The sequence below is a fragment of the Pleurodeles waltl genome, chromosome 8, assembly GCF_031143425.1.
Source record: "Pleurodeles waltl isolate 20211129_DDA chromosome 8, aPleWal1.hap1.20221129, whole genome shotgun sequence".
NCBI classification, from domain to species: Eukaryota; Metazoa; Chordata; class Amphibia; order Caudata; family Salamandridae; genus Pleurodeles; species Pleurodeles waltl.
Genome location: NC_090447.1, coordinates 688,657,174 through 688,669,281, shown reverse-complemented (window position 1 = coordinate 688,669,281; position 12,108 = coordinate 688,657,174). Strand labels below are relative to the sequence as shown.

Below are 12,108 nucleotides of genomic sequence, written 5' to 3'. Positions count from 1 at the left end.
TAAGTTGCATTGATATGCATGTTCTCTTCTCCTTTACATGTTTGTACTGCAACTATGAATTAAGAAAAGCAATAAAAAGATTCCAGCAAAAAAAATTGGCCCATAGACATTTTTATTTCAGACTGAGGCGAGTACGCATATGTTTGGACAAAATATCAAGCTTTTAATTTTTGTGCTACCAGAACATCATTGCAAGAATATTGTGATGTGGAAAATATCACCACCACAAATATCACAGATAAGAATATCGATTTTCAGTGTTGTTTTTAATATTACTTTTAAATTTATCATTGTAAAAATATAATTGTAAGTAATACGTTTCTTTCAATATTTCTGTAATGTTTGCGTTTGTTTTAGTTTAATTGTATTTGTATTGTATTTTTTATTTTTTAGAAGTTTATTTTTATAGAATATTTAACTAAATGTTTAATGTTTTCATTATACAAATAATCATTATATTTCTTTTAATTTTAAAGTTTGTAACTTTTATATTTTCATATTTTACATACACACACACACACACACACACACACACACACACATATATTTAAATAATTTATTTAGATGATTTTGTAAATTTTAATTGTGTGTGTACAGTTTAGATATAGTACATGTATATTTATCTTGGAATTCTTATTTTTCCATTTTTAGTTTTAAATAATATATTTATATTCATGTTATTATGTATCTAAAGTATATCACCCAATTCCAATACCAAACACTTAAATTAAACTCTAAATTAATTAATGATATATATATATATATATACATATATATATATATATATATATACATACATACACAGACACACATATATATATATGATTATAATAGTAATAGAGGATTACTTTCTTTGAAATCGGAATAGCTTTCTGAAAATACTTTACATTGGAGTGGGAATGTAACTTTTGATCTATTTAGTGTTTAACACATTCCCCAAAGTGGTATACAATCAAGAGGGAATAGTAAATCGGACACTTTCAATGTGAAACAACTTTTCCTTAGTGGTTTACAAGTGAATGTGAATAGTAAATCTCATCCCTTCAGTGACCAATGTCTTCCAAAGAAAGGTTTAGAATGGAGTGAGAACAGCAGCCTTGCACCCTATGTTGTCCAACACATTACTCAAATTTGTTTAGTTTGTAGTAGGAAAAGTAATTCTGACCTCTTCAGTGTCCAAAAACTTCCCCAAAATAATTTATATTGGTTTGGGGATGGTAAATGCGATTTTTTCATTATCTAACAGATGCTGCAAAGTGGTTTAGATTGGAGTGGGAATAATAAAACTGATCCCTTCAGTTTCAAGCACCTTCCCCAAAATGAGATGGTTTGGAGTGGAAATAGTAAATGTGACCCCTTCAGTGTCCAACTTATTCCCTAACATGATGTACATTGGAGATGGAATAATAGACCTTAAGTTCATTTAATGCATTTGGTGAAAGCGGCTGCAATTTGCACACGACCTTTACCAAAAGCATATTTTTGTGTGAAGTGTCGTACATTTAAACATGTTGGCTTGCAATTTGACCGGTCTCATGAATATGCATGAGGTAAGTCGTACATTGCACCCACTATGAATCGCTGCTATCACAGAGGTGGCGGCCAGCCTAAGTCAGCAGACCACTGTGTCTGTGACTGATGTGAAATCTTAAAAGCAATCTTTTTTAAAAAATCTGCCTGCTTTCCTTGAAGGACAATGGGGTGTGGTTTAAAAAAAACATTTCAAAAAGCTTTTTTATCAGTAAGCAGTAATCCCAAGGATATTGCCTCGTCCCTTAAAATGTTTTGACAACATTGACAAAGTGGAAACAGACCCTAAGGGATACCTTCCCATTTGCGAGTGGGTTATCACCTCCTTTAAGGTGTGGGTAATCTATCAACAATTTGTCACCACAATTGCCGTTGCAAAACATTAATACATAAGATAAGAAATCACAAATTGGAAAGAACACCCTAAAAGACCCCTTTTAGTTTGTGATCGGTATGTAAGTACAAACCTATTTTGTGATTGTGTAACAAGTTATTAAATCGTAATTTGGATTTTTAACACACCCAAAAGCAAATTTGCAGTCACAATGGATCCGGTTATGCAAATTGCAGCTTTTGTGACTGCAAAATAGCTTTGAACATTCGGTTCAATATGTATTATGTTTTTAATATACCAGTGTTCTCAAGAACATTTGAGTTTTACTGCGTGTGCTGTATTTTAAGCATTTGATATGTAATTTAATGGGTAATATGTTGTAGATTGGGACCAGAAACATAGATTGGTTTATGTAGTTATTGTATGTTTTCTACTGTTGATTGAGTTGTAGTTCTTGTGTGTTTTTACATTTTAATAATACACTTGTATAGTTCAATATATGTTTTATTTATACATTTTTTAATGACTTAACACACACTTTTTTATTTTTTGCATACAACTCTATTTTTAAACAACAGAAAAAAATATGCTTTCACATGCTTTTGCTGAGCAACACATTTTATGTATTTATTTGTAATGTTAAAAAAGTTGCAACATAAGTTTAATGTCATACATAAAGATATATTCCACAGTGTTACACATACTTTAATACAATTCATACTTTTTTACAGATGCATTTTTTATTGAAAAAACAAGTAAGCAACATTTTTTTGTAATAAATTTGTGTAATGTATGTTTATGATTACTATTAGTGTAGTATGATAAATGTTTGGTACTTATTTTTATATATTTGGCAAATACTTGTTTGGTTTTCCAGTAATGTTTTTTACTTTAGTGTTGTGGGTTCTTTATGGTTTCCTAGGACTCTGAAATAATTCTGTGGATTTACTTTTTGGCTATTTAATGTTTGCATTTTTTAGGTTACTTTTTCTCAATGTTTGTAGAATTGCTTTTGGTGGACTGTATCACGGATATCAAGTACAGAATCATAATCTTTTTTTTTGGGGGGTTAAAAATCTTTGATATGGTTGTTGTTAGATATTATTTAAAAAAATTTAAACTATATTTATTTTGTTTTAAATTGTTGTTAGTAGGGTTATTGGATATGTTTAATTATACAGTTTAATTTAGACTGATTAATAAAAATTATTTCAATAGTATTAATACATATTAATAAATAGGTATATTGCATTGCATTGCTTTCTGTAGATTTATATTGGCAGAGAATTGAATCTACATTGTTAGGTAGTTTATAGTAGTGTTTTTGCTATATTTTCTATATAGTGGAGGCCTTTACTTAAAAGGTTTTACTTTTCATTAGGCCAGGGTAGCATTTTAAATTCCACTGGCAGAATCAGAAGAATTTAGTAATTCCGTGTTACTCTTGTAACATGGAAATACTAGTAAATTCTGCCGCTCTACCTGCGGTAATAATCAGCAATGTTTGGTTTCTAAACAGGGCTGGAAGAGAGAGTAGTCCCTCTATGTTTGAAAACCACTACAGATTAAAGTTGAATCTGCAGTGATATTTAAACATAGAAGGACAGCTCCCTCTTCTGACCCTGTTCAGAAACCACTGACTGCACTGCAGTGAATATCCCTCAGCACCCTTATATACTCTGCAGTGATTACAGCAGAGTATTTAAAGGCGCTGAGGGATATGCACTGCTGTGATTTCTAACCAGGATGGGAAAAGGGAGCAGTCTCTCTAAGTTTAAAAACACTGCAGATTAAACTTTAATCTACAGTGGCGCTGTAGGTTTTAAACAGAGGAACTGTTCCCTCTTCTGACACCGTCTGGAAATCACCGTACAGCAGTGCATACTCCTCAGCACCCTTTCATACTTTGCAGGACTTACTGCAAAGTATGTAAGGGTGCCGAGAGATATGCACTGCTGTGGAATTGGGTATTTGGCAGTGCTCTTTCGCAGCACAAAATGCATCCTTGCTACCATTTTTGGACGTGAGAGTGAATTTTGCGATAAGAAAATAGTGCAAAATACTTAGTCCATCCTGTCACAAATTCCAGGGAATCTTGTGGAATTTTAATGTAATTATGCAGAATTAAACTCCGCCAATTCCGCTCACTGCTACTTTACAGCTTAGCATTTTATACATTTATTTGGTGTGTGTATGGATATTTTGATTAACTTGGATTAAAGATTGTGCCATTTGTAGTTCTTGGTAGCTTTGTTCTTTTTTAGGACTTCTCTGCATTGTATAGGGTGGAATATCTTTGGCCTATTGGGGCTTGGAATGCATTGTGCCATTGTGGTGGTGGGGGTAACAGATTTGTCCTGTACACAAGTCAGTGAACAGAGGAATTCTTTGGTTCAGTCTTAAGACTTTTCTTACAGTTGGCAGACTTTCTTTTGTCTTGCAAAACAACTATTCAAGACCCCTTGTTTTAAGTTGATGAGGCCCTGTTTCCACCAGACAGGCCTCTCTTTAGCATCTTGGCCATTCCTCTACCTGACAGGGTCAAAACTGATTTTCCATCCTACTGTAGCTGGTACCTAACTGTCTAAGAGATTCCTGGGTATGAATTCAGTAAGCCCATCAAGCCATCGGCAAGACAAATGGACATGTGTTAGAGCTTCCATTTGTTTTGCCAGCTGTTCCTATCCACTACCTGACAGCTAACCTCTGCTAAGTGCTCAGCAGGTAACATCCATGGGCTTTTCCTGGGCCCAGAGGCAAGCCATTGTAATTTGAGGTAGAGTTGCTACCTGTCTCAGACACAGATTTGGATAAAGCTTTGGATTCCATCTCTGGCAGTGTGATAGGTGGCAGAACTACTTTTTCCACTGCCTGTAACTGTTTAGGAGGGTAATGGGAATGAACAGGAGAAGCACTCCCTGATATTGCCATGGCAAAAGAGGTCATGCTAATGCACCCCTTTGTTGTGCCAACATTTTCTGTCCACTTCCAGATAACTAATCCCTGCTAAATGATAACCAGGTAACACCCATTGGCCTTTCTTGGGCCCATAGTCAAGCTATTGCTCTCTGACCCATGGTAATTAAATCTGTCACTCAAGGATATGCATTTCAGATCTGGTAGTCTGATGAGTGTCAGAACTGGGTTTTATGACAGTCTTGGCACAGGCAGTCTAAAGTACCTTTTTACACAGTTACGTTTCTGCTTACATTACCAGACATTTGACTTCACCATTAGGTTAAATGTTTAAAACTAGGCAAGAAATAACTTAGAAGCATTTTTAGGTTGCTTTACTAATTGGAGGTGAAAAATAAAGATTTAAATTCCACCTAGGCCTATTGGAGAAGTGTCTAGCCAGGCCCATAGATTGAAATAACCTTGGGATTTTATTTCACTGTGAGGGTATACTAGCCCCCAAATATAGGGTGTTTCTTATATATAAGCAACCTGACCTGTGGGCTTACAAGGGACACTTTAAGAGTGACTTATGACTAAACAAAAAATAGACTTTTACTGAATGGCAAAGGCAGCTTTACCTGCCATGTGCCACGGCAAGGCATTTAAGCTGCAGCCTAGCCAGAGGGCACTGGTGTTCTTGGCAGAAATATGTTTTTATCACATATGTTGGTGGCGTAAATATACACTGCATCCCACATATGCCATTTAAATTTCCATGCAATAGCTGCACTTTAAACACGATTTACAATAGACGTATACGTAAGTTGAATAGGCCAAATAGGGAGTTCCAGTGGACACTACGTTTTACAAGGAAAACACAGGTAACTTTACTATTGTTTAGGAGTGCTAAAGTGCACAGAGACCTAAAGACAGCAAATGCGCTGAGAAAAAGTTGGAAACTTTTGGGTTGCCATGCGGAAAAGTCAAATTCACTACAAACATCGACACTGGTGTCTCACAAATGGGCTCTACTGTCATCGGGGTCTGAAGCTGCCCGTTCAACAGGGGCTAGGTCCACATAACAGTAGGACCTGTGGCTGCATCTCCATCACTCCTCCTACTGCTAAGCATGCCCATGAGGAAGATATGCAGCTCCTTAGAGAAACATAAGCCCTCTTGTGGGACCCTACCCCATAACCTTAGTAGCTGGTCTTTGCTCATTTACATGGGGCCATGAGGCAGCTTCTGGATGGTCAGAATACAATCTCTAGGTGCAAGGAATGCCCAGCATTTTGAGGTCTGCTTCCTCCTGTACTTCTGTCCATCTGCCATTTCATCTTATTTCTAGACCCAGCCCCCTACACCATTTGTGCATCCCAATGCATTCTTTCAATACGACCCCTGCCAACCTCAGTGTGTGATAATCCTCAAGAGGTGTTTGGTCCTGCACTGCAACCTACAACGCATGTGCTAGAGGAGGAGCTTGATGTGTTCCAACTATCAACTTACACCATGGTTAGCCACTCTTGCCCTCCACCTAGGGCAACAGTGAGGAGATATTGTCTGTGTTTTGGCCTGCCCGTTAAATTCACTTGGACTACTTGGACAATTGTTTGGATTTTGGATATCACATTTGGATTGCTGGACACTTGTTGGACAATTCATTTAGATATTTTATTTGGGTTTCTTAATTTTCTGTATTGGACAGTGTATATGGACATTTCCCATAACTTTCCTGACATTTTTGTTTCCATTGTTCACCCTCTCCAAGTTCATTATCCCTCACTTGAGGCAAAGTTTTGGTTATTTCTCATCTCCCAAAGGACAGTTTACATCTTAATTTGTCACACCATTACAAGAACCCAGCCCTATTTCCTTTAAAAAATATATAAATCTTTTTTTAAACTTGGATGTATTGTAACTTTGTTGAGGCAATGTGGATGTGCCGGTAGATAATTATGAGAGTGTTGACCAAAGGGTGAATGGCACATGATCAAGGCTCTCCAACAGATTCTATAATGGTACCTGCATGCAGACATCTTAAGGCCAAAGCACATGTAAGATGTCACACAGGTGGGAGGCAGACACAATTTCTGCTTCTTCAAAATTGTTAAACAATTGTTTTTTTTTCAATAAGTATTCTGTGGTGGTTTGGGCAAACAGTAAAGTAGGGGTGTGTTGTAAGGATGAGGCAGTGACTGGTGGGTGAAGTCTTCTTGGAGCTGGTGGTTCTTGTTTAGTCCGATGGGTGGTCACCTGCATCCCAGCTATGCAGCACTGGGCCCACATTTGATATGAGATTGGAAGCAGGTGTGCTAGAGTGGGAGTAGATTGTGGAGCTTGAGATAGGCCTCTGTCTGAACTGGTCTATAAGTTTCAGCTCTATGGTCTGGAGCCCTGCGTCATCCTTTCTCAACACCTGAGATGTTCACAGTGCAAATTCACAACGCCCTGGAAGCCTTTTCCTATGGTCTTTAAGACAGGAGTCTTTATTTATTGCAGCCTTGGGAGGTATTCCAGGTGGGTGGAAATGCTGTGTGTGTTCTCCACATTTCACACTGTTTGGAGACCTGTTGTTTTAAGTTCTCATCCTTCCAGAGGGTAGCCCATGCCAACCCCTTGCATGTGTGTCCATCTAAGAAAGCCACCTCGTTGCCCCTCCTTTGAGTTTTGATACCTCTGAGGTTTTGAGGTGGAGATTGTTCAGTGGGAGAGATGTCTGCACTACCTGTGGATTATCTCTCAATGAGAAAGTGGATTAAATTAAGACGTTGCACAAGGGTTGAAAGGTGGAACAGGAGAGTAAGTGGTGTATCCGTAGGTTGAGGGTTGTTCAATGTGATACCTGAAATGCAACAAGCATCCACACCTATCTTTTTGTTGGTGACTAGGGACTTGTAATCTGGAAGAATGTTCTGTTAGAGAGACAGATGGCACCAAAATGATCTTCGTTTGTAGTGCTGGGAGCCACAGAGATGGCTGCTTGCAGTAGCAGTAGATGTTCTGCCCCGATAGCACACTGTCCTCCATTCGTGAATGGAATGACATCATTGTCAGACAATTTGTCCAAAGGTGCTGTAAGGCAAGGGAAAGGACAGTTTGAACTTTGACATGAAAGAGGATGTAGATTCATAATGTTTAACGTGTAATGAACAGGATCTACACTCTAGACATTTGGGGAACCTGGGCATTAAACATACATTGTTCCAAAGAGCTACTCACTTAGTGGAATAAATAAGAAAATTAATATGAATCAGAGAAGTGTAATTATTAAATCTCATTAGTTACTCTCGGTGTTAAGAAAAGAGACAAGTAAACACCAAGTAGTCAGAATTAGATATATTATGAATTGACAAACTCTTATATTCATATATTTTAACTGTAATTGTAAGGCACAGATGTCACTTCCACAGAGGCAGATGGGTACTAATTGTGGCTTAACTGAACATTGGTTGGTTCACATGTTCCATTGCACTTGAGATAGTATAGTGTTGTACCATTCAGTGCCACAGATGTGTGCTGTGTGGACCAACCTCTTGATTGAAGATGGCTGTGGACATGTTTCCAATGATATAGTAGCTTTAGTGAAGAATAATGAACAACTTTAAAATTCTGATGTGAATGAGGACAACTGTGATAGGTGTGACATCTTGTGTCGATTTGTATAAATATAAATAGGGAAATGGTAGATTTTTTCACATGGGCAAAATTATAATAGGATGATATTTTTAACAGATGAGATATCGGTGAATGTGATATAAATGGTACTGGGGCCACAGACTTACCTGACTAACTGATATAGAGGGCTGAGTTGTTGCTTGCAGGGTATCCCCTCATGTGGCTTATTAGGTGGTCCATAGTGTGTACTTAAGAGACCATTGTGTTGCTGCAGCTGTGGAGACAGAAACATACAGAGTATTAAGCTATCACATTACAAATAATATGAGGGTATAGGATCATCAACACCCTTTTTCTCCGTGGCAGTTACTGGCAAAATTGTGTCAATTGAAGGCAGACATTGACACAACATGAGAGAGGACTTGTAAATAACTTGGTGTCAATGAACATATTTGAACTCTACTCACATACCGTATGACTATGTGAATAGTACATTATCTGGTCACATAAAGCAACGGTACATTTATTGCCGTGTTGTGCTATGACTTTCAAAGAAGGACACTTCTAGTGCATTTTATTACATTAATAGCACTGAAGGAAAAGTGGCTGGATGTTAAAGATTTACAGAGATGCCGGTCCTGGTTCAGGAGGGGCTGTTGCTGCTCCAGTTGTTGTTTGCAATGCACCAGACAAAGGACAGGAAAAAGGACAGCTAGAAGTCAAGAAGAAGAAGTTGTATAACGAGTCTTCACTGGGGAGGGCAAGAAGGTGAGTGAGTGGCCTATATGTGAAGGGAGAGATGTGGACTGTTTGAGAACAATGTGGCATGAATGGAGAGCCATAATAATCTAGTTGAGAAATGAAGATTATTTTTTCTTACCTGGCATGACGTTAGGATTCCTTGGAGCAGGCAGGCTGTATAGGATGTCAGGATGCATGATGGAAAGGATACACTCATTAAGAGGGGGTGAGGCAGAGGAAGGATCTGGGTCCACCACTATGCAGAGCCTTTGTAACTTGATCCTGGAAAACTTCTCCTTCTCCTGTCGCCTTTCATCCTGTGGTTTCTTTTTCAGATCTACCACAGAGTGTACCTCCAGCCACAATGCATTCACCCAGTAAATGACCTCCTGCCACATGTGCTGCCTTCTCCTCTCCAAAGGGGGGGGGTATGGAAGAAGACCATGCACTTCACTGCGATGATTCACTACACTACAAATTCAATGGCAAGTTCTGTCTCCTCTGCTTCTTAACTGTGTTGGACTGGACCATGTTGGCTGCTTTTGAGGTCTAGCTTAACATCATCTCTTGGCATAAAAGTAAGGGAAGAGGGTAGAAGCTGCATTGCTTGTAATGAAACGGAGGGCAGAAGCTGCCTTGCTTAGCAAAGAGGAAAATCATCCTTTTGTCTGAGATTTAGAAGACGTAAAGAGTTTGGAGGACGTTAAAGTAAATAAAGTACTGTGAGGGGAAACACCCAGAAGACCGGAACACGAGTTTGTGAAAAACGAAAGCGAAACAACGCTTTCGTATTCCACGAATCCCTGGTTTTGGTACCTTAACCATGCATGTCTGAACAACGTACATGCGTGGTTAAGGTACAGAAGGGAGTCGGAGTGGACGCGGTGAAGGAGGAGGTAAGTTGGGCTGGGACTGGGGCTGTTTTGGGGGGCCTGGGGGTGATTAGGGTTTGGGGGGGCAGGGTTTAGGTTTTAGGTAAAATTGTTGTAAATGCATTTGTGGTAAAGGCATTAGTGTTTAGAACGAGGTAGTGGTTCCGACATATAACCACTGTGAGCCCTATTTTGAGAGCCCCGGTGTGGGAGGTGTTAATTTCCCATCCCTGGAATTAAGATACCAGGATCTCATTAATTTTGAGTGTGTGAAATAACGAGTTGAATTCTACAAACACCTCTGTTATGAGAAAGTATAGGGGTAATTCCTAAAGCCTAGTAATTCATCGTTCTCCCCTGCATTTTCTCTCCCTCTGAGATTTCAGCTTGTTTCAGCAGCTGAAATCTTGGGGGGAAAACATTCTAAAGGTCTGCCGTAACTTCACAGATCTCATAAATCCTGATAGGGATTCAAACAGGATTAGTGGGATTTAGAGGCCTCTTAACAACAAGACCTTTATTGCTACAATCTTGACTGCATGTATTCTGACATCTGAGATTTGGTTTTCTGCGATGACCTTCCAATTCAAAGTGATCTTGTAAAACTGCCTCTTTAGTAAAGAAAGCTGAAACTTGTGATTACTTTTTTGATTAATCAGGGGTGTATGTAAGATGACTAATAGCTGGACATGGGGATACCCACAATATGTTTGGGCAAAAAAGTTAACAACACATAAGTAATACAGAAAATAATAAGATACAAATTATATATTTAGACAAACAACTGGCAAATATGTAGCTTTAAATAACATACACAGTGCACCAAAACTAAGCTGTTTGTAAGCAGAGAGCCATGTATTCTTTACCAATATTGCAAGCTACATTAAGTTATATTTGTTACTATCAAAAACTCTTCTGAGTTGGAAAGAATAGATTGATCAGTAAGTCACAGCACAAAGTACACTTTGGGCCTCATAACGACCCTGGCGGCCGGCGGTCAGCTGGCGGTAACACCGCCAACAGGCTGGTGGTGTTCCTCTAGCTCTTATGACCGTGATGAAATACCCACGGCCATACCGCCGGCCCCTCCACTATACCGCCAGGCTTCTACCTGGTGGTCATAATCCCTAGGGCAGAGGTGCAAGCACCGCTGCCCTGGGGATTTTGAGTCACCGACTACCAGCCTGGCCACGCCATGGAAAGACTGGCGGTAAGGGGGAATTGGGGCGCCTCTGGGGGCCCTTGCACTGCCCATGCACTTGGCATGGGCAGTGCAGGGGCCCCCAGGCATAGCCCCATCACGCATTTCACTTCCGAATTTCGGGAAGTGAAATGCGCGATGGGTGCTACTGCACCCGCTGCACATCAGCATTGCCGCTGGCTCTATTACGAGCCAGAAGCAATGTTAATGCGACGTTTCCTCTGGGCCAGCTGACGGTAACACTGTTACCATCCGCTGGACCAGCAGAAAAGTTGAACTAGGGAGCCAGAAATACCGCCAGCACTGGCGGTATTCTGGTGCCGCAGCCTCGGCGGTATTCTGTGAAGACTGCTGAGGTTGTAATGAGGACCTTTATCTCAAGGTAAAAATGAAGTCTATAGTTTGCCACATATTGACAACATAATACAGCCAACAGATTTTTTATATTTTGCAGTTTGGGTAAAATCTGGTACTCTCCAGCGGAAGTCTCCTTCCTGTACCCAATAAATGGTTCATTCTTTCAATGGTGCATCTCTTAATGGAATTTACCTTACAGGAGTGTAGATACTTCTCGACACCTCCCACTGGAAGGGACCATATCTGCATGAGGCATACCCAAACCAAATATGGTTCCACCCTATGTCTCCACCAGCGGGGTAATTAAATTGCCATTAAAAAACCTTCAGAAACAAGAGAAAAATTACCCAGCTCCATCCTGGTATAATCTGGGTAGTTATCTCCTAGGCCCCACAGGCATTCCGAAAATGCAAAAGGATGTCGCAGAGCAGCCTTCCCTGGGACAGCGAACGAGGGTTCACTCTACCAGGGAGTACAACACGGCTCCTTATACCTGATATACCCATTTACACCCAATACCCTGCTTGGGCGCTATGTGGCTATGACATAGAGCAGTG

General features: G+C 39.5%; 1 protein-coding gene across 4 annotated transcripts in view; it reads right to left on the bottom strand.

The window, feature by feature from the left end:
* The window catches only part of PCYT1B (phosphate cytidylyltransferase 1B, choline), a 1,028,131-nt gene that overhangs the window by 804,423 nt on the left and 211,600 nt on the right, over positions 1-12,108 (bottom strand). The window lies entirely within an intron of this gene.